This window comes from Mustela putorius, unplaced genomic scaffold, assembly GCF_011764305.1.
Source record: "Mustela putorius furo isolate JIRA1106 unplaced genomic scaffold, ASM1176430v1.1 tig00003836_pilon_pilon_pilon, whole genome shotgun sequence".
Lineage (NCBI taxonomy): Eukaryota > Metazoa > Chordata > Mammalia > Carnivora > Mustelidae > Mustela > Mustela putorius.
Window position 1 is genome coordinate 28,301,196 of NW_025421989.1, and position 24,976 is coordinate 28,326,171.

Below are 24,976 nucleotides of genomic sequence, written 5' to 3' on the forward strand. Positions count from 1 at the left end.
AAAATAACTCTCAATTATTACATATCAATGTTATTTTATATGTGGTGTTAAATTTATCAATAATGAAATTAAACATAAGTGATATTGGTATTGGGCATCCAAACTAAAAAAATGAGATGTCTAAAATAATTGATCCAGTCAAATTTATGCTCATTCAAATACTGTATAAAGGCATTATAGAAAAGTAGTCTCTTCTGAATAAAGGAAATATTACTTATCCTCCTATGGTGAATAGATACTCTAGCATAATCAGAAGAGCCTATTATCTGTTATTTCTTCTGAAAAGTTATTCCTGAGCTTTTCCTCTTACAGACCACGTGAAATGATTTTCCCTGCTTTTGCAATACTGCCAACTCTAACATGGGCCCCCCTGCATAGCCACCTCCCATTATAGGAGAGGTTTCCTTATGATCAGGAACATGGTTTTGTATCCCAGAACCTAGCATTGTCTGCACAAACTAAGACTTCAGCAAATATTTAATAAATACGCAAACACTTTAGAGGAAGGACATCTTACAACTCCACAATTTTTAGTATCTCTTTTCATCCAAAAGTCAGGAAATTTCAAATCAAAATGCAAATGACACCCTTCATAGATTACATATAAATACTCAGAGGGAAAATCTCCAAAGACTTCTTTCACCAATAGATTACAGTGGAAAATTATTAAGAAAACAGCTTCACAGAATTAATGCTTCTAAAAATTCTATTTTTTTTCAAGTTGTAAATTATTATGGAATTAAATGGGCAGAAAAATAATCAATCTTGACTCTTTGAAAACCTTTTTTAAAGGCCAAAGGGTACCTTTAAATTACTGTAAATGCAATCATATTAATTAATGTTCAATAAATGAGTGCATCTGAGACTTAAAATGGAGAGGTTTTATATTTTATTTACATTGGGTCAAAAGAACCCTTATAGAAATGTCCCAACAAAATAACCTCATTTGGTCTTGGATTCTTTTTCAGCAATAAATCTTGACTGCTTTTCCTGAAAAAGGATGATCCATAGTAAAGAATCATTTTCTATGACAAATGTATCCATGTACTAAGAAAATGTGTTTATCAGTAAAGCAAATTATTATTCTATAAGTGGATACTCTTAAGTGATATGAAATAAGAGTGGATAAATAAGAAACCTAAAACTGTTCTCCTAGATGAGAAAATTTTATTTAGCATCACAAAATACTTTTCTTCTTATTTAATTGTGTGGGTCCACAAACTACACTGCATGTGGGCAAATATCAGGATTACCCATCCAGTACAAGATAATTCATAGCTACCGTATGGAGGTTTTTTCTTTGGTGACAGTATGAATCAATAAAAATATATAGTAATAGCTTCTGAAACTAATCTAGCCTTTTGTGAATATACTTCCCTAAATTCAATACTATCCTTTGATAATAATGAAATACATAAACAGAACATTTCAAATGGTCAATTTTTAACCGTTTTCATGGACTTGTTGTAGGAAGACTTGCCAATACATTTATTTCTCAATGAGAGATACACATTTTCCTGTGTTAATAATATTATTTGCAATTCCAGTAATTTTTCCCTACATGTGCATGCAAATCCTGTCAGATATGGGAGAGTAAATGAGTCATTTGAAAGCACACATTTAAAAGTTGTAAAACATGCCCAACCATCTTCACCAAAAGTTGAATAGGAAGATACCTGAAGAGATATGTTCCACGTACTTTTCAGTGAAAAGTAGGTAGTAATGCAATATTTTTATGGGTTTCGATTATATGTACAAAGAGTAATTTTTAGGTAGGCTTGAAGGTGGGAGGGAAACCCTGACATTATGTGCAGAAGAGTATGTACCTATTGTGTCAACAGCACTGAAAGTGAATTTTGTCATACAAATATCACTAGGTCTTCTTTTTCACTTCTTTCACTTTTAATATAAGAAAAATATACCTTTAATGAATTACCTGCTTGTTTTATTTTTCTATATAACATTTGTTTTAACATGGTAAATATTAATATAACTGGCTTTATTATTATACAATATATATCATTTATTAGTGTTTTATTGTTCACAGAGCTGTTTTACATGTCATCTCAATCCATATGTAATTTGGCATTTTATCCATTAAAAAATACAAACTTGGAGTCCAGTCTCTTGTGCTTTATCTCCTCCTCCGATTTCCCCCAATTCACTTTTCCTTTCCTTCTCCTAATGTCCTTCATGTCATTCCTTATGTTCCACAAGTAAGTGAAACCATATGATAATTGACTTTCTCTGCTTGATTTATTTCACTCAGCATAATCTCTTCCAGTCCTGTCCATATGATACAAAAGTTAGGTATTCCTCCTTTCTGATGGCTGCATACAAACTGAGGGTTTTGGAAGGGAGAGGGGAGGAGGGATAGGTGAGCCTGGAGGTGGGTATTATGGAGGGCACATATTGCATCTGACATCTTAAGAAAGTTCAGTTTTCCCAATCTGGGTAAATCTGAATAAATCCATGTAGGCATTCAGGTTGTAGACTATAAAATTCCAGAATGTCATTCACATTAAGTTACAGCATACACAGAATTCTTTGGATTGTTTAAAATAGAGGCTCTCAAATAATGGTTATTTTTGTATTTGTGTTAATACATTCAACTTTTGTGACTTTTATTATCTTATGCCATTCTATATTATCTATGAAAGTATAATGTGAGCTGCTTAATGTGAAGATCCATGGACTTTGATTCAAATAATCTATACCAGGTTCATCTGTGTCACTTACTAGCTTTATTCCTTCCGAGCTTGTATTTTTTTGTTTTTTTTTTTAATTTTTATTTTTTTAACATCTTAATTTAATTTTATTTTTTTCAGTGTTCCAAGATTCATTGTTTATACACCACACCCAGTGGTGTGTGGAATTCTGTGTATGCTGTAACTTAATGTGAATGACATTCTGGAATTTTATAGTCTACAACCTGAATGCCTACATGGATTTATTCAGATTTATCCAGATTGGAAAACTGAACTTTCTTAAGATGTCAGGTGATTCATTCATTAATATTTTAAATAATAATGTTGTTATATTTACTAGTTGATATTTAGTGCTCAATTTTTGTCATAGATTAACATTATGAAAAAATTCAAAAAATACTTAAATTTGTTAATATTAAAATTAATATTAACATTGATTATTAAAAAATCACCCCAAAGTTTTGTGTCTGCTCATCATTACAATCCCCATAGACATGTATTTTATATAACTACAATAATATTCTACCTTTTAAATTTATTTTATCATAAATATATTAGTTGCCATTTCCTTTTGTTTGTTATTAGAGGTTTCACCATAATGAACATTTTCATGCACTCTCAGCTTCTGGTGTATAATTGTCACAGAATAAATAATTGGGTCAGCATTAAAAAAATGTTTGTGGCTTTTACTAAATATTGTCATATTGCTTTCCCAGTGGCCGTACCTATTTTTAGTGGTACTACAAAGAATGGGGTTATGCTGCTGATAGGAGTTTTGTTGCTTTCACTTTTAAAGTGCTTGTGGCTTTATTAGATATAAGGAGATAGTTGGTTCTCATCTTAATTTGAATCTGTTTGATTACTAATGAAGTAGGACACGTTTTCAAAATTTATTCTGCATGTTTCCACTTTTGTCAAAATACTTGTTTATAGGGGCACCTGGGTGGCTCAGTGGGTTAAGCCGCTGCCTTCGGCTCAGGTCATGATCTCAGGGTCCTGGGATCGAGCCCCGCATCGGGCTCTCTGCTCAGCAGGGAGCCTGCTTCCCTCCCTCTCTCTGCCTGTCTCTCTGCCTACTTGAGATCTCTCTCTCTGTCAAATAAATAAATAAAATCTTTTAAAAAATACTTGTTTATAGCCTTTGCTCACATATCTATTGAGCTCTTGATATTTTACAATTAATGGGGATGAGATTATAAATCAGTAATTCTTAAACTTTTCAAGTTGTGGACTCCATTGGATTATCTGATAGAAATAATGACCCTTCTCAATATTAAAAAATGCCTATACAGACATATTTACATATTTCTTAGGGTTCACTGACCTCTCTGCAGAAGGTTCCTGTTACCATGAAATCCAAGTTAAGAATCACTATTATTAATTAAGCTATTTACTCTTAGTCAGTGAATGAATATATATTCCCAAGTGGTTGTATGTCTTTTAATTTTCATTTCATTTTTATTATGCTAAATTTTTAAATATTTATTTTATTTTTTTTAAAGATTGTATTTATTTATTTGACAGAGAGAGAGTGCAGAAGCAGGGGGAATGGAAGAGGGAGAAGCAGGCTCCCCACTGAGCAGGGAGCCCAATGTGGGAGTTGATTCCAGGATCTTGAGAAGGCAGACACATAACAGAATGAGCTATCCAGGTACCCCATATATTTTTATACATTTAAGTCTATCCATTTCCATTGTTATTTCCCATGTAACCTAAAAGTTGACCCATTTATTTATTTATTTATTTATTTATTTATTTTTTAAGATTTTATTTGACAGAGAGAGATCACAAGCAGGTAGAGCAGCAGGCAAAGAGAGACAGGCAAGCAGGATCCCCGCTGAGCAGAGAGCCAGAAGTGGGGCTGGATCCCAGGACCCTGAGACCACAACTCGAACTGAAGGCAGAGGCTTAACCCACTGAGCTACCCAGGGGCCCTGACCCTTTTATTTATTTTTAAAGATTTATCTGTTTATTTGAGAGAGAAAGAGAGAACATGAGAGGGGATGGGGCAGAGAAAGAGGGAGAGAGAAAAGCAGACTCCCTGCTGAGCAGGGTACTTGACAGGGGGCTTGATCCCAGGACTTCGCTGAAACCAAGAGTCATATGCTCAAATGACTGAGCCACCTACATGTCCCTAAAAGTTGATACTTTCAAGCACAATCACTTATATATCCATAGTTAATCTAAAGTGGATATACATAAATGTACATATATGATAAATTGCCATAGAGCTTATGGAGATTATTTTAATACCTTAATAAAATGTATGTGATTACAGACATGGTCTATAGTAAGAGATATAAATATAAAATCAACAATAAAGAGAATTAGAAAAGAACAAAGTGAAATCTGTTTTACTAGGAAATGATTATATATTCCTGTCTAGTCATTTCAAGAAACACATATTCTATTTTGTTTCGTTTAGAGTTTGTTTATAACTGATTTTCTTTTACTAATAAAAATATGCCCGAGTATATTAATGTGAATAGCAAAGAACAAAATCTCTGTTAGAAAAATTTACTTGAAAACTGTTCCCTGAAGATGTCAAGGAGTGAAGAACTGCACTTCATAAATTGCAAAAAGTGACCAACATTTTATTTTATTCTCTCTATGGGGAAAACTCATAAAATTAGCTTTCTACCATGACATAAAAATTGTATTTTGTCTCAGAATTAATTAACCCTTTCTAATAAAGTCATTTTTTTGTCCAATAAATCTGGTCCTTCATATTTTCTAAAATTATTGCAATGACCTTTTGCCCTGTTAGTAACTTTTATATTCCTGAGACCCTCAGTCTTCTATAAATGTAGGATAATTAAATTGTAATATTCATGATTTACAAGAGTGAGTTACTGCACAAAAATGATGGTGGCAAACTGAGAGAACATTAAATCAGGGGAATAGGCTTCCAGTCCCAGTGCAGGACTTATGAGAATGGTGGCCTTAGAATTGCCTGACCTTGGTCTCTTTATCTGTGAAATAAAGATATTAATTGCCTTTTAACTCATGGAGCTGTTTTTAAGATGCAATGAAACCATCTGTTTATGTAGTAATTTATAGAATAATCATTTACAAAAAATAATTAATTACAGAATACCCAGTATCTGTTGGTCATTTTAGAGGTTACTGAGAAGGTAAATGGAACTCTGTTTTTACCACAGTTCACAACCTTGTAAAATACAGACGTATGCTAGATAAATATTAAACATTTTATATAAGCAAGGAACATATATTCAAAGGATATTATAGGAGCATAAATAAAGGGATATGTAGCCTTATGGATGTCAGTCAGGGAAGACATTTTCTAGAAGGGATTGGCTAAGTTAAGTCTAGTAGGTGGAGCCAAAAGGAAAAAAAAAAAAAGAAGAAAAAAAAGATGCAAAGGGAAAGATGAATCTTTTTTTTAAGCTTTTTAGAAAAGATTTTATTTATTTATTTGACAGAGAGAGATCACAAGTAGGCAGAGCAGCAGGCAGCGAGAGGGGGAAGCAGGTTCCCCGCTGAGCAGAGAGCCCGATGCGGGACTCGATCCCAGGACCCTGAGATCATGACCTGAGCCAAAGGCAGAGGTTTAACCCACTGGGCTGCCCAGGCACCCCAGGAAAGATGAATCTTTAAGACAAGATTGCGGGCATAAAGAATACAGTAACATTGTATGATCCCAGTCGTAAATGTCATCTAAAAAAATGAATAAACAAACAAGAAGCAAAATCAAAACTATAAATACAGAGAACAAACTGATGGTTGCCAGAGGCAAGGAGGCTGGGCAACATGGTAAAGGGGAGCCGGAGATATAGTTTCAGAGTGAGTAAGTCCCAGGAATAAAAAGCAGAGCATAAGGAATACAGTCAATGATATTGTAATAGCAATGTTATGGGACAGATGGTAGCTACACTTGTGGTCAACACAGCATCATGTATAAACTTGTCAGATAACTAAGTTGTACACCTGAAACTAATGTAACAAAGTGCATCATCTATACTTAAAAAAAAAAAAAAAGCATGCTCTTCATTATACTTAATTCACTTTTGCTGCACTCTAAAGTAGGAAGGAGGGAATAGCATGGGATGAAATTACAAAGGAAGTTGGGAGTGGGATCGTGGAGAGCCTCCAAGATATGACCCTATGTATGTGATCAGATAAGCCAATGTGAGTAGAAGCACTGAGAAACCAAAACAGAAAAACAACCCAGTTATATAAACATCATGAATTATCCTCATTCCACAGGCCAGTTCATTGTAATCTATGCCAGGAAGACATTTTAGAAAATGGCATTTCTTTGGGTGCTAGTTAGTATGTTAACTGAAAATCCTCATCACTTAAGTGACCCAGAAAATACAAATTTAGAACTAGAAGGGGATATTAGAGTTGATAACAGTTTAGATACACATATAGTGAAGAAATTACAAAGGTATATGAGTTTATTTCACTTTAATGAGAGGACTATTCAGTAATATGGGGGGGGGGTGGGTAACAGGGTCTCTATTCTCTGATTCCACCAAAAATGAGAAAAAGGGTAATGAGAAATGTGGAAGATTGAGGATAAACATTATAAGCATTATAAGCAAGGATACATATATTCAAAGGATATTACAGGAGCATAAATAAAGGGATATGTAGCCTTATGGATGTCAGGGAAGACATTTTCTAGAAGGGATTATGGTTATGTGCTACTGTGGGACATTAAGAAGGAAGGCCCCAAACTCAAGAAATAGTTAGAAAATGGATTTAACATGTTATTAATGCTTCAAAATGGCAATGCAAAGTGGAGGAGAGTAGAATGGAGAATGGCATGAAAAATGCTTTCTGTTAAATCTGAGTAATAGCTTTTGATCATAGGATTACAGAATGTGAGGGCCGAAGGTGACATTCGTGGTTATTTCATAATGAGGAGGTCTAAAATAATTAAATTACTGCACAAAGAAGAGAAAAAGAGTGTCAAAGAGATTTCCTTACTTCTGGCTCACTCTACAATCAATGTAGTACAGTTTTTACTGCTCCTCACCTACAAAAGTTGTTAATATTATCTATATCCTTTCTAATTTTCAAGACAGTGACAGATTTCAAGACAGTCTAGATTTCAAGACAGTGACTGTCTAACTATTCCCAGCACTTAGCACAGAATATGTTACACAATAGTGCTCATTAAAGGTGTTTTAAGTTAATGAAGACCAGATTTACTTTTCAGACTTCTGACTTTTGTGCTTTGCAGATACTAATTCTATGGAGAGAAAAATGGTCCTTTAAAAAAGGTTCATGTCCCAATCCCCAGAATTTCTGAATAAGTTTTGTTAAAATTCATTTGTTTTACAGTAAGTTAAAGTATTTTAAAACTCTTTGTTATGGCAAAGAGAATTAAGGGTGCAGATGAAATTAGATTTGGTAATCAGGTAATTTTTGATAGGGAGACTATCTTCGGTAATCCGGCGTGGACCAATGTAATCACCAATGTAATTATTGCGCCCTTCAAAGCGGAAGAGGGCAGCATAAGAGGGACAATCTGAAAGAACGCAGTTTGACAAGGACTGGATCGAGTGTGGCTGGTTTTGAAAATGGAAGAAGAGGGCCATGAGCCCAAGAATGTGGGCATCCTCCAAAATGGAAAAGATAATAAATAGATTCTCCCCTGCAGTCTCTAGAAGGCACATAGCTCTGATGTTCCTTAATTTTAGCTCAGTGAAGTCAATTTCAGATTTGAGATCTGAAGAGCTGTTAGATAATAAATAGGAGTTGTTTTAAGTTGCCTTTAAATTAAGATAATTTTTATAGCATCAATGGAAATTAATACATAATCTTTCCTCTTGAAGGCTCTTAAGTCCAGTGACAAATATACACTGGTATCTACAAGGGGGTAGGAATACAACTGTATAAAAGATAAAGTTCTTACCCTTTTGACTTTACTGCATAGTGAGAGAAACGGACACACACAAAACAAATATATAGCGGACACACAGGTAAAGTTCTTTGCTAAAGAAAATACAGGGTTTTGTCAAAAGCATATAGAAAGGAACCTAACTTGAAAAAGCCAGTGCTTCCTTGATGAAGTGTTATCTCAGCTGAGTTCTGAACCTTAATTAAGAATATAGAAGCAGGGACGCCTGGGTGGCTCAGTTGGTTAAGCAGCTGCCTTCGGCTCAGGTCATGATCCCAGCGTCCTGGGATCGAGTCCCACATCGGGCTCCTTGCTCCGCAGGGAGCCTGCTTCTCCGTCTGACTCTGCCTCCCCTCTGTCTGCCTGTGCTCGCGCTCACTCGCTCTGACAAATAAATAAAATCTTTAAAAAAAAAAAAAAAAGAATATAGAAGCAGACAAGGTGAAAAAGAACCCCAGACAATAAAAAAAGCAGGTACAACTACCAGGATATGAGAGGAGTATGGTATGTTCAAGGAACAAGAGAAGGAGGAGGAAGAGGACCAAAGTGGTGAGATAAGTTTAGGAAAAAGAGAAGTAATTAACCAAATTAGGAAGAGACTCAAACCTTAGCCAGAAGGCAGTTAGAAACCAAAGCAGAATTTTAAGTAGGGAAATGGCAATACTGGTTTCTGTTTTTTAAATTTATTTTACTTTTTTTAACTACTTTTAAAAAATTTTATTAACATATAATGTGTTATTTGCTTCAGGGGTATAGGTCTGTGAATCCTCAGTCTCACACAATCTACAGCACTCACCATAGCACTGTTTACTTTTAAAATGATTTTAAGTAATCCCTCCACCCAGTGTGGGGCTTGAACTAACAACCCTGAGATCAAGAGTCGCCTACTTGACTGACTGAACCAGCCGAGGCACCCCTGGTTTGGTTTTAACAATGAATTTTATGTAATTATGTATCACATAATATATATTATAAACCATGGCCTATATTGGTGAATTGCAGTGGGGCTAGAGAGAGGTAAATGCAGGCAAAAAAAGTGTTGATTCGGGCACCTGAGTGGCTCAGTTCATTAAAGGCCTACCTTCAGCTCAGGACATGATCCCAGAGTCCTGGGTTCCTTGCTCAGCCGGGAGCTTGCTTCTCCCTCTGCCTCTTTCTGATGCTCCCCACCCCATCCCTCCTACCCACAGCTTGTGTTCCCTCTCTCGCAGTCTCTCTGTCAAATAAATACATAAAATCTTTTTTTTTCCCCTAAAAAAAAGAACTGGTTATTGATTATATGTAGAGGTAAGGGATTTGGGAGGGGTACAGCCAAAACTCCTACTAAAATTGGAGTTTTGAGGTCCCAGGAAGAAGAGAACTTGGATCTGTATCTATAAGGTGGGTATGGGAGGAACTGGGAAATACCGACTTTCTGGTGCTTTGAGACAAAAAGAAAAAATATGTAGAGTAGGCAACTGGATGTAAGAGTCTGAAGTGCAAGAGAGTAATCTGAGCTGAAAATAAAGATTTGGAAGATACAAGCCAACTGGCAGGTAGTAACTGAAGCCTCTGTTGTGAATGATGTTATAAGAAAGAGTACGCAAGCTTTCCAATCTTCTGAAATATTACGGTCTTCTGGTTCTCCTTCCAACAAAAGGGCTGTCTCCTGATCTGTCTCACTGCTTCTTTACCATTCACCCTGGTAATACTGGCAATGCCCCAGGGTACTTGTCTTGGTTCACTACATTTATTCTCCCTAAACAAAGTGACTTCTCACCACACCCCAACCACCACTACATATGGATACTGATGACACTGATAACTAAATCTTTATTTTTCATCTTGATTAATGTCCTGAGTTTCACACTGACAGAGCTGACTCAAGTTAATACCTCTACTTAGATGTCCTGTAGGTACCCTAACAATATCATTCATCTTCCCAAATAAAGTCACATAATCTTCTTCTTCCTGAAAATAATGGCTTCATCATTCATCTAGTAACCAAATAAGTAACTCTCGAGTCATTATTCAAGTTTGAGAAATGCTTGTCCTGAGGTTAAAGGCCAGCTTATTTAGAATGGCAAATAAAGGCTTTTATAATTTGATTCCAAATACTTTTCTAAACTTAATATCCGTCATGCCTACTGGCACTCACACAAATTCTTTACTCTTCTACCCACATACCTACCAGGTCCATTACAGCCACACAAGCCAAATGTCTCCATGAATAAGCCACATACTTTCTTACTTTAGTCCTTTGTTCAAGCAGCCCCAGGAATATGTCTAGAACACTCTCTCTCTTCGGATCAAGCACAAACAGACACTTAAGAGTTGGTTGAATAAATCAAATGATTAATCAATGCTATAATTAAATCCCAGATCTACTAAGTCCCAGGCCAATGTTTTTCCCTCCACTTCACCATAATGCTTAAACTGCTCTGTTAATTATAAATCTTCGGTCTTAATCATCAACTCATTTCCAAAAATATCCATGGAGCACCCACTCTGTATAAAATCACTTTTCAATATCTTCTCCCAAAATTTGTCCTTGGAATTCCTGTATTTATTTTCATCACTATATAGAATTAAAAAATAGTAATAGTAATTAAAAAATATCTGTCTTGACTTTTCTGGGTAAATTACATTCTGGAATATGATGAAATTGCTCTTCACTTCATCTTTCATTACTGTTGTGGCTTTCAACACCACACAAAATGCTATGGATGACCTGTCCGATCCTTCACCTCCCCTGCAAATGTTGCTTCTTTCTCAAATAGGTCAATTGTTTTTTATTATAGGGAAGTGATGGACCCAGAAAATAATTTGAACAGCTGTGTCAGCTCATACTGGATAAAAGTTCTCATCTCCCATCCCCTGCTACTTAATCACAGAATTTACACTATATTACGATAAATGACTAGAACCTTACATAATCACATAATTGTGCACTCACGAAAATAATCAATGACACCATATGTATGAAAAACACAATGTAGGAACTGTAGAAATATTTTTATGTACATTTATAGAAGTTAGCATGGAATAGAGCATAATAACCACAAGGAATGAGGAAGAAATATCATATTAAAGTAGGAGATAAATCAGAACTGCAAGAGTTACAAAAAGGTACTAGGTAGCATAACTTAGAAAACAGAGTGCCATTTTGGTATATGGTATGAATGGTTCATTTTTGTTCCCTTCAAATTCCATGCTGACACTAAGAATATGTATCAGATACAATGTAGGTCAGTGATTAAATGCATCCTTTCCAGCATCAAGTAGCCTGGGTTCATATCCCAGCTCCACTTCTCACAGGGTCTATGACCTTAGGCAAGTTACTTAATTCTTCTGTGTCTCATTGTGTCAATCTGCATCATGGTACAGAAATGTTAAGGCTAAATTGAGAGACTTATGATACATATTAATACTGAAAAAATTAAAGAAAAAAATAGAGAAAACTTATTAACCTTTATTCCAAGATGTACTACTACTTCCTATGGACAATCTGTATAAATTGCATTATCTTGTAAAAGAGACACAATTTCTAGGTTGCAGTCATATTAACAATTAATAAGATTTTTAAAGCATGATTTATAACTCTGCAGCAAATAGAGTCCTCTTGATTTGAAAATAAGGAAAAAATATGAAATAGTATTAGTATAAATTATATCTCCTCATGTCTAGAAAATGAAATCTGTGCTTAGTAAGAATGAAGGAAGGAGACAATTAATATTTCTGTGGTTCATTATAATTTATAAAGTGATTTCAAATATCTCATCTTGTTTGAATGTGACTATGTGGGTGTAAACTTGTTATGGTAAAAATAAGTTATTATTAATTAGTATGCAGGCTTGAAATATGTTTTGGTAGTGTGTCACTACTTATTTTTGAAGGAAAAGATAACTTATTTTTGTAAAACCATAATAACACTGAACTAATTATGGCAGAATAAATAAAAATAAGATCCCAAGGTCTGTGATGTAATTTGGAGGTGAAATTAATCACTCGGATACTGGTCTAAGCGCTAACCAGATACCTGTTTCATATCTCAATACAGCCCATTTTAATTTTAAAATATTAACTTTCTCTACTAAAAAATTAAAAAATCATCATTCCATGGTATATATTTACTTATGCTATTGGATTGTAAAACAGTTCTTTGCCAATACAAAGGAAAGCAATCAGCCAAAGTGCACAATAGCCACTTCCAAATGTGTATGTCAATGAGATGCTTTATACACAAAGGCTCAAACACAGAATCCTTTTTGGGGTATATTATAAAGAGATATGTAAATCACGAGATGCATTTGCTAAACTTGCACTATGGAGTAAAGATTAAGAAAATGGTATAGTAGGTATATTTAATGTCTCATGCTTTATTTCCTTGGTCCAATGCTGAGTTTACGTCTAACTGTGAGCAGATTCTGTGATGTTGAAGATATCCCACCTAAAGCATCCACATTTCTGCTTCTTTGCATTAAGACTTTTTCCAGATCTAGGGGAATTTGGTAGGCCCATCTGTGACACAGCCAAGAAGTGACAGAGATTTAACTTCCCTAGGTACAATCCTCAGTAAATGGGGGACAGAACAGCTGATGGGCATGTTCTTGAAGGCTCATCAAGGATTACTGGGGATATTGAACTCGGAATGGCCCAGAATAGTACCACTATTTTCTCTTCTCCCTTCCCTGGCTTGCTTCCTACATCCTTCCTTTATGTTATCAGAAATCATTTTCCAGATGAACTACCTGTACCAGTACTTGTTTGGATTAGCTTTCTGAATAATTCAAACTAACCCATATAGGTACTGTTCCTAAGTTACTTGACTTGATCATGTACCATCCAGCATTAAATATCTTGTAGGTAACACCAAGCCTCAGTTTTTCAGTCTGTAAAATGGACATAATTATAGTAACAAACTCTGAGTTCTGTTTCGATGAGGTATCCTACATCAAGTGTAGCCTTAAGAAAGAACTTATTACAAAATAAGAGTCAATATAGACAATTACTATTTGTACTAACTATATATTTAATTGCATCAAAAGTTTGAAGACAAATTGATGGACTGTATTATTTGCTCATGATTCACTCTCTCCTCTCTCTGCTTGCATGTATCACTCTAGATGGATTATACTTCCCACCCCACCAATGTGGACTTCATCATGTGACTTGCCTTGCCTAATAAAACACAAGCAGACATAACAGTGTGTCAGTTCTGAGCAAGGGTTTAAGAATCATGACGTGCTTTTTCAGTTCTCTGGCCCTTCCTTCCTTTTACAGTAGAAGATCATGTCTCAAGTAGACTATGTTCCCAAAAGGAGAGTAACATATGTGGGGTTGACCTGAAGCCAATACAGAGAGTGAAAGACACCCTGGAATAAGAAATAAATGTTTGTTCTTATAAGTCACAGAATTTTGCATTTTTTAACAGAGCATTATCCTTGAATGAAGCTGTCTATTACAGCGGGAAGATAGTAAATGTGCCCTATAGAATAAAATACAATAATAGACTGAATATAGCATCTTCACTTAAAATAGATTTGCACCCAATTATTTAAATTTAAATTTAATATAAGCTGATGTATAGGTTTTAAATCAAGTATTAAAAACTCTCTGAAATTCCATTTTTAATACATTATCTTCTCTATATCGCTATTTCCCCTTATCATAACATTCAATATTTAAACATTAAAGCAAATATTTTTTTCTGGGACTCAGCCCAGTATTAGCATAGACTGAAATCAACCTGGAAGATGATTTAAGGGAAGGATATGTTCTAAGGAGATTCAATGGATTGTAGTAACAGTAATAGTCAGTAATGAGAATGCGTATTTATACCTTGTTCCAAACACAGAAAGCATGTAAAACAGAAATCAAGTTTAAGAGTAATCACTTATTCCTTCTTCACCAAATATGGAAGTTTTAAGCCAGTGTTTGTAAAAGATCAAGCCAGAAAGTATAAATAGAGTAAAGGGCAAACATTTTTCCAGCATAAACAAGAGGAATTTTGTAGTCACCAAAAGAGCATTAGGATCTGTCTTTTGGGACAGATTTCAGGAAATCATTACTGATTATATAAAAGATGTCTTGGGATTTAATCAAAAGAAGAGACAGTTTTGAGAGTTAATCAGGTGCCAATGTTAATATATGACCCAAGTGGCAGAGAGCAGAGGGTACAGAGTCCCACGATCAATTTTCATTCAGTTTGAGGTTGCTAATGCTGATGACACGTGGTTACTAACACCTTCTTTCAAGATTTCTAGTGAAAGATTTCTCCTTTCTTTAAACTTCATTATGCTACTGAGAACACTTCCCTTGGTGCACGATGGCAACGGATGAGTTCTAGCTACATCTTGACTAATCATTTAAGTTGATGTGAATTTAGGTTAGCATGTAAATTAAGTAATTGTAAAGTTCCCAAACTAACATCATTGCTTGCACTTAGATACAATTGTGTTGAACTTGTAGAGGAAAATATAACAGAGTTGAAAAAGATGTAGAAAGTACAGTATAATGTTGGATCCTTAGAAACAACATAAACATTTAACAAACACTGCAAGAGTTCGAGTTTTTAAAGGAATCAGCTGAATCCAAAAAGAGATTTTCTTAACTACAGTTTTGTCTATATTTATAAATACTAAGTTGTAGTTTTTACAAAAGACTTGAGTCAAATTGTTAAATGGCTTTCCCCACACAACCAGTGTATGAGCTGTTTTATATCTATGTGTGTGTGTATGAGTGGGTATGATTTAGACTCATGTGAATTGCGGCCTGCTGCAAACATTACTTTCTGATTAGAGAATATTAAATGACCTTAAAGTAGAACTCCAAAATTTCCCAACTTTGTAAATCAAAGATATTACAATTTCCCACTTTTCAGATTACTCTTACTATGCTCCATTTGTACTAAACAGAATATAAAAGAACAGCTTTTCCGAGTCACAATAATACAGTGATTTTAGTTGTGAACCAGACACTCTGGGTTTAAATAGCAACTCTGCTACTTATGAGGAGAGTGCCTCAGTTTCCTTGCTTGTAAATAATGATAAAAATAATGCGAAATGTGGCATTGTTGTGAGCCTTGGGTGACTCTTCTGCTTGGATCCTGGCTCTAACACTAACTAGCTCTGTTGATTTCAATTAAGTATCTGGAACTCAATTTCCTCAACCTAAAAAAAAAAAAAAAAGAGTTTAGCAAAGATAATCTCTATGTGTTTCTCCAGATCTAATTTTTTTAAAAAAGTTTCTATTTATTTATTTGAGAGAGTGCAAGCAAGAGCACAGAGAGAGTGGGAGAGGGAGAAGCAGACTCCCTGCTGAGCAGAGAGCAGGACTCTGGGTTCAATCCCATGACACCTAGATCATGACCTGAGCCAAAGGCAAGCATTTAACTGGCTGAGCCATCCAGGCGCCCCTCCAGATCTAAATTTTTATTATCAGACCCTTTAAGCTAGTGGGTTTTTGTTTTTTTGTTTTGTATTGTTTTTTTTTTTTTTTTCCTTAGCAGGCAACACAGCATTCTGATTCAGCACCACTGCTTTGGAGCCATGTAGCCTAGATTAAAGTCCAGCTCTGCTACTCTCTAGCTGAGTTTTCTTGAATTACTTACATAACTTCTCTCTTTAGTTTCCTGATCTGTAAAATAGCTATAAAAATAATAGGTCTCTTATAGTGTTGTGAGGATTAAATGAGCCATTACCTTTAAAGAACATAGAAAGTATCTCTCCCCAAATAAGCAATCAACACTATTATTCTAACTTTGAGATCCAAGGGCTTTTAATACAACTGTGGGATGACTTCTTAAAATTCTGAGCAAACTGAAGGAGTGCATATAAATGACAGTCTTCAGTCTTCAACAGATTCCCACAGGGATCCATGGTTTGAAAAATGGATAAAACAGAAGACAGTCTTCTGGGTCTTACCCCTATTCATAACTCATGTTTTCCTTTTCTTCAGAACATGAGCATTACCAGCAATGAGTCACCTTGTGTTTTTTTACTCACGTATGGTTTGTCCAAAGCTTATTGAAGAAATATCTTGTTTTCTTTTCCTAGTATATCATCCCTCTTACAGATCTACACACATTGACTAGGATGAAAAGAAGGCAGTTACACAGACTTTTTTGCTTTTTAACTCCTTAACCAGCTGATAAATAGTGGGTGTTCTTCATATTCCTTTTGATAATAATCTTTAATCATATAGATTTAGGCACTTATTATTATTATATTTTAGTTTGTTATGCCTAAGTATACATAGATGTGTTTTTCTTACAACTCATTTTACTTTTTTGAGAAGAACACAGCTTCTTTTGTGATATTTTGTGATACTAAGTATTGACATAATTCAGAACAGTAACTGAGACTCAGCAAGATTTGTCTGTTATCTGTTTCAAGCATTTATGACTTAATTTGCTGTATATCTTCAATGCACACTTTTCTTCAGTGAGAGTAGTCCATGTCAATGAATCATTTAAATGATCATTTTCACAACATTTAAAAAGGCAGCATGACATACAAGAAACAAATCACTCCTTGTTGTATAGATACAGTGAACTCACAGCATGAAAACCAGTGCTTTCAAAGTATAGTATAAAAGTGAAAATAACAAACTCTCAGAAAAGATCAATAGAAAGAACTGATAATGGATAAAAGAAAAATATTGATTAGTAAAGTAATATGAAAAGAGAAAAGGTGTATGTTAACTTGAACACTAAATGTGGACAAGCATTCATAGGGAAATAAAATTTCAAGATCAAGAAACATCTTCACAGATGAAAAGGGGTCTGAATGAAGCATTTCATTGTCTGAATAACTTAACTGGGGAGTCAAAGTGAAAAAAATAGAATTAATATGATATTTTTAGAATAAAGTTGAATAGAGAGAGAGAAAGAGAGAGAGGGGCAGGCATTATTGACCCTGGTGTGTAATACAGTATCAAGTTCAATTAATTTATTAACTAAATTTATGTTCATTATCCATATTTTAGGAACTAGAGAAAAAAGGGTTTTGAAAGATCTATGAATGAAGTTTTGATATGTTTCCTTCTCATTTTTTCCTTGAGTAATTGTAATTTCAATACACAAATAAATGTATAACCTGGTTTCTTTTTTTTCTTATTCATTAGAAAAATTTATTTTTACTTTAGATTCACAAATTAAGCTATTATGCCATTTGAAGAAAGTTTCAGGTTACAGAACATTACACTAAATATCATTCAATATTCATTAAACTGTGTATTGCACTTACAAATAAGTTCTAACTTAATTGAAGACATGTAGTTAAATACTCTACTAATTAAATGTTGATCAAAACATTTTTTCCCTTTATCTCACCTGTTATAATTATATCTATTTTATTTATTTTTAAATGATTTTATTTATGTATTTGAGAGAGAGCATGCCTGTGCACAAGTGAGTGGGGGGGCAGAAGAGGAGGGGCAGAGGGGGAAGAAGAGGGACAATCTGAAGCAGACTCCTCACCTGATATGGGGACCCATCACATGACAGCGAAATCATGACCTGAGCCAAAACCAAGAGTCAAATGCTTAACCTACTCAGCCATCAGGGGCCCCCACATTTACTTTTTTAAACTACTTTATTGAGGTATGAAGGTATGAGTGACATACAAAAAGCTGTACCTATTTAAAGCATACAGCTTTATGAGTTTGGAGGTAAGTATGTACCTGTGAAACCATTATCACGATCTATGCCATAAACAGTATATCCTGCTTTCCTCATTTAAAATTATAATGGAGTTTTTCCATTGTTGTTAAAACCCAATTAATATTGTTAAATGTATTATATGGCCCCAAGAAAATTACCACTCTGCCTTTTTTGGAAACTTTGAAAAATGGTTTCACAAATCCTGCTACTAAAATAATGTGAAAAATAATGTTGTAGTTAATATCTACACGGACGAATCCTCTATCCAAGTTTGAGGTTATTACCCTTCCAAAGATTCTCAAAAATTAGGTTAATAGATCTAGGTGGATAATTATTTATATAATACTTGGTATGTATTTTCAAATTACTTCTCAAAAATACTATATAAAGTTACCTTCCTGAAGTACTGGATGAGAACATCAGTAATGCTACATTTTAGCGTACACTGAATATTTTAAAGATGAATTTAACTCATAGGCATATGTATGTCTCTATCTACCTGTCTATGCATGAATGTGTGTATATGTATACATATATTATATAATTTAGACTTGGGACTTAAAGTTGAGTCAGGTTCTCCCTGAGTGCTTTGTGAGATAGAAATATAAGTGGATTGACAATCATGTTCTGCCATGTGAGGAACAGGGAAGCCAGTCTGCAATAAAAGAGATGGTGTAGGGAGAAGGAGTTGTGACGGAGAGTCCTGAAAGCTTTTGATTGCCTGCTTCCAGCATTTTCTTGAGGCACAAATGCACTCTCCCTTTGCCTTCCTCAAGAAATCTTTTAATCCTTAGAATAAATTTATCCTTTAGAATCCATTCCACACTTGATATAACTAGTTCAAATTGGATACATGTTAGTTGTAATCAAGTGTCCTGATTAATATAACCCTCACCTAATAAATAGAGTTTGTTATTGTACAGCAAAGTAAGTTTTATTTCATATTATTTTTTTTCATCTCACATTCAGATGGGAAAATGTTCTCCTTCCTCTTGAAAGGATATGATGCTCTATCTGTAAACTCAGAGAAGAAAAATCTTTACCTGAAACTATATAGGAAAAAACATAAATTTATGTCATTTCCAGCACTTAATTGGTATTTATCTACCATAAACACATGAGGCTGTTTTGGTTTGCTCAGATATCCTTGTCTGCACAGGGCCATTTAAACCCAAATTGGACTTGTCTCTGGGTTACTCTCAATGCTAATAAGAACTTTCAATTCATGGCAATTATAAGAATTCACAAACACGGATAGGGATGACCAAGGAATCCAACCAGAACTTTCTGTTTAGTTTCATTAGACCCAGACTTAATGAGAAAAAAAAAAATCATTAGCAATGAAAAACTTGTAAGCCTTGTTAAGTTTCTTGCTTAAATTTAAATACTGTTGATTTTGTCACTAATAGGAACTATAGTAGAAAAGAAAATGAATATTAAATTTGGTAATACACATATGAAAATAAAACATGAGAGGGAGCACAGGTAGGACCAAAGTAGAAAAGGGAGCTGGTGTATCACAACCAGATATATGATTTCCTTTTAATGTGCTTGTATTATAGAAGTCACTAATTGCGGAAACCATTTTGATTTAGCATCACCTATAAAATAAACACACTAAAAATGTCACTAAATTTGCAAAATGACACGCCTGATGAAATGGCACTAATAAAGATACATATGTTTACAGAAGGTCTCTCTTTCATTTGTTAGGCAACAGAATTTAAAGTGTAAAATGCCAAGGACTGTCAAATTTCAAAATATTAATATATATTATTATGTTGTTTAATGTCTTTATTGTTCAAAAACTACAAATCTCCATTTGATTTTATATTCTAAAACAGTAAAGAAAGTATTTGAAATTTCATATTTCTGCAGTCCAATAGTTTTTCCAGATGACAGGAAATTTTAACTTCCTTTATTTTCTTTGTTGAGGTTACAGCTCATCACTTTGCATTAGCGCAAACTTCCAACCACCTCATATGCATCATTATGAGGAGAGGAAAAGGGTTAAAAAGTAAGTTTGTGTCACTGCAGAGAATACCAAAAGTTCTCCTGTAACAAATATCAATGGAAATAAGTACTCTTATTAGCTCAATAAGAAAGAAAACAAATGGATACATACTTTTATTTTCTCCCATTTAACATTTTTGGACATTTGTGTTTTGTTTGGTCTGGACCTTGGCATGGGTAGACATTTCACTGCCCATGGGGCATTGTTACCTTGGCTACTCAGATTTGGGATGAATGTTGCCAACCACTTGCCTTGAAGTGGTCAAACTTTGGTGTGAGCATCCTTGAAAGAATATGATGAAATATGAATTATGTGACTGTGGATATATGAGTTTGAATAGGAAAATTTTTAAAAACGAATGTTTCCTCCCAATTTTTTGGTAAATTACTAAACTATGAAAATGCTTCAGCCTTCCTAAAGCTATTGTGAGCTATATCCCCAGCTCTCAGGGATCCATATTCTCCCTTCTACCTTGTTAGAGATATTTTAGTTAAAAATAGGAAACTCTGGGGCGCCTGGATGGCTCAGTGGATTAAAGCCTCTGCCTTTGGCTCAGGTCATGATCCCAGGGACCTGGAATCGAGCCCCACATCAGACTCTCTGCTCCACAGGGAGCCTGCTTCCTCCCCCCCACCCCTCTCTCTCTGCCTGCCTCTCTGCCTACTTGTGATTTCTTTCTCTGTGTCAAATAAATAAAATCTTAAAAAAAAAAAAGTAGGAAACTCTAGTATCCTTTGCTCTAGGCAAATATCTGGCTAAGCACACAGAGGGAAAAAAATATCCCTGGGAAAAGGAGAAAATATCCCCTTGGGCTTAAGATCCTGCACTGAAAGGAAACAATGGTTTAGTTACCATTGGAAAGGTAGTTTATAGGTATACATTGTCTGCTGAAAGTTGAGGAAAGAACAGCAACACTGAGAAATCCCTTTAACACTCCAGGCACCATGCTAAGCACTGGCTACCTGCAGCCCAACACTGGAGGAATTTGAAGTCTGTGGTGCTCCACAGGTTGCAAGAGCTGCAGTAAAACCTAAAACCAGCTTAATTGTTTTTAATTTTTTTTTTTATTTATTTGACAGAAAGAGAGAGTTCACAAGTAGGCAGAGAGGCAGGCAGAGGAGGGGGGGAAGCAGGCTCCCTGCTGAGCAGAGAGCCCGATGTGGGGCTCGATCCCAGGACGCTGAGATCACGACCTGAGCCGAAGGCAGAGGCTTAACCCACTGAGCCACCCAGGTGCCCCCAAACCAGCTTAATATTAATTCCACTGACTCAAACCCCCAGATTAACAGTGTGGCACAAAAAGACCTGGGCCCATTTTCAAGATGAAGTATATTTACTTCTGGGACGCCTGGGTGCCTCAGTTAGTTAAGTGTCTGCCTTCAGCTCAGGTCATGATACTAGGGTTTGGGGATCAAGCCCATCTGGCTCCTTGCTCAGTAGAGAACCTGCTTGTCCCTCTGTCTGCCATGCCCCCTGCTTGTGCTTTCTCTCTCTCTCTGACAAATAAAATATTTTTCAAGTAAGAAATATATTACAAAGTCTAACATTAACACACACACAAGAAAGACATTCAAAAAAGCAAACAAAATATACCCACTGTCAAGAGGTAAAGTCATTAATACTAGATTCAGAGATAACCTAGACATTGTAACTATCAGACAAGGACTTTATAATAACTCTGAGTGATAAAACAGGGAAAATTGGATTGTTAATCTAGATTTTAAAGAAAAAGGTAGACAAATTGCATGAATAGGTGGGAAACTTCTGCACAGTGAGGGAAGCTATAAAATAATTAATTAGAAAAACTAAAATAAGCCACAATCAATTAAAACTGTTAATATAGCATTTGTAAAATTATTATTATGGTAAATTAAAATAACATTAAATTACAAAGCTAATAGTACTATCTTAAAAGTGGTACATAAATGGGATGCCTGGGTAGCTCAGTCGGTTAAGTGTCCAACTCTTGATTTTGACTCAGGTCATGATCTCAGGGTTGTAAGATAGAGCCCCATGTTGCGCTCTACACTGAGTATGGAGCCTGCTTAAGATTCTCTCTCTCGGGGCACCTGGGTGGCTCAGTGGGCTAAGCCTCTGGCTTCAGCTCAGGTCATGATCTCAGGGTCCTGGGATCGAGCCCCACATCGGGCTCTCTGCTCAGAGGGGAGCCTGCTTCTACCTCTCTCTCTCTGCCTGCTGCTCTGTGTACTTGTGATCTCTCTCTCTGTCAAATAAATAAAAAAAATATTTGAAAAAAATCCCCACATCAGGCTCTCTGCTCAGCAGGGAGCCTGCTTCCCCCCTCTCTCTCTGCCTACCTCTATGCCTACTTGTGATCACTCTCTCTCTCTCTCTCTCTCTCTGTCAAATAAATAAATAAAATCTTAAAATAAAAAAAAAAAAAGATTCTCTCTCTCTGTCTCCCTCTGCCCCTCCCCGCTCCTGCTGGTGCATGCACACATACACTCTCTCTCTCTTAAAAAAAAGGCACATAATTTAAATTAGGATATATGCTAACCTTAATAAATTATCAGTGTTCATACATGAGTACTCAATCTTTCATGGAAGGCATGATAACAAACTCTTATGTGATAAAGGCTTTATACTTGTAGCTACTTGCATGAAAGGTATTAGCCCCTCCCATGCCCTCCCATCACATGGATAGGAAATTGGGACTAAAAAAATGCTAGTTGTTACTGCAAGGTTACATGACAGTACCTTAAAGTAGGTATAAGTGACTATAAGTGTTCATTTCTCTGATTACAAAGTCTTTGTTCTTTTCATTGTATCTCTATGCCCCTCATACTACCAAACTAAATTTTCCACCACTCCAAATGGTCCATTTTCATGGAGAAAGAGAACCATTCCAGTTGTAACGGTCTGCACTATATGACTAGAAAATGAAACATGAGGTGGGCTTCCATGTAAAATGAAAGACTTTGTCTGAAAAAAATGCAAAATTATGAGGCATACTCTTTTTTCAGTAGCCGAAGATGATTGTGTCTACCTCTTTTGTCACATTTTCAATTTAGAATTCCTGTTCAAACGTGCTTTTCATTTTCTAAATCATTTCAAATTTCATTGATATTCCTAAAATGCAACAAAAGAGAAGTAGATAATTTCAGCCATTCCAATTTGGAACCTTTTGTAAAATGGCATGAATAGATTTCACTATAATGTACAAAGCCCCACTTGTTCTTTTCTCTTTTTGTCTTTTCTGGATTGGTGGATGGGTTAGAATTATCAGAAAGGGAAAACAGAATCACAACACAAAAATGCAAATCATTAAAAGCTAAAGAAGTAAACAAGGTTAATGATCATGTCTGTTAAGTATTACTGATTTATCATTCCAGAAACTCAGAGAAGAAATTTACTGGGTTTTTTAAAAATAAATGATGGCTCAATGTTTGCTAAGTGGATTAAACTTGTTCTATGAGTTTGTGACATGTTGCTTTTGCTCATTCGTTGGTTCTTTCTCAATTCTTCTCCTACTGTACAGGTAATTACTTAGACTACGAGCAATCTGAAGCTTATGTTAATGACCACATTTCTTGCATTATCCCAACTCTGAATCATATGATTTAGGTGGAGTTCAGGACTCATTCAGGACTCATGCAAACATCCTTAGTACCCAGCACCACTACAGAGCACATATGCATGCATGACTCCCTAGTTGTCTTATTAAATATCTGTGTATTTACTATGCACAAAGACCTGGAAAGTCAAAATACAGTGGTCAAACAAAAATTGCCCAAATGTATTAATAATGAGAATAATAATAATAATAATAATAATCAGCTAGTTACCTTGAAGAAAGAAATAGCAGGCACTTGTCGTGGTTGTCAAGGAATGATCTGCTTTCTGCCTCTGCTTTCCTACTCTTTCCTACACACATACATACATACATGCTCAAATGTGCCCTACCAGAAAACAGACATAGAAGCTGTGGGGAAAAGATGAAGCAGCAAAGAAGTTTTGACACACACCATAATGTCTTTACTTTTAACCTACAAATCCCCCACAATAACCTAAGACCCAAAACCAAATCAATCAATTTTGTAAATGTGATTGTAATTCAGTGGGGTAGAGTAGCAAAAGGAATAGATTAGGCTCAATATTCCTACAACTGGTGATGTGGACAGTGGTGTCTCCATCTTTGTACCCATCCCTCTCTTCAGGGAATCTAATTCTTCTACAGAAGAGTTTCTTGCGTACCCTGGGGGTAGGGGGAAGATGAAGAACAACAGAAATGGAACACATTTGTAGGTCTTCCTACAGACCAATCTGCTTCTAGCCATTCCATTGAATTTTATATTTACAATTGTTAAAAAAGAAATGTAGGGGAGCAGAAGCAATTTGCAAAAGCGAGCCCCAGCAGCCTCAGTTAACTGTGAACTGAATAGATAAGATGCTCATTGACTTTGTTTAGAATATAATTTTTATGTTGATTTATAAAATGACTGCTACATATTGTCTTCTCATCTGACAATGGAGTACAGAAGATGTGGATAAAAATAAGAGCAATTGCAAGGAAATGCTTTATGCTGAAATGTTAATTCAGAAAAGGACTGAAACTGGAGATGGAAAAGAATACTAAGCACGGATTCTAGGCCATCCTTAAACAATCCAGAGCTGAAGAGCTGTTTTCAGAGATAAATTTATTCTGTGTTCAATGTTTCTTGACCTACTTCTCATAAGAAAAATTCAGCCTGGAAACTAGAAGGGATCCATTTTTCACC

At 35.3% G+C, this 24,976-nt stretch overlaps 1 protein-coding gene across 3 annotated transcripts in view; it reads right to left on the reverse strand.

The window, feature by feature from the left end:
- DMD (dystrophin) overlaps positions 1–24,976 on the reverse strand; it is a 2,119,021-nt gene that overhangs the window by 1,927,973 nt on the left and 166,072 nt on the right. The window lies entirely within an intron of this gene.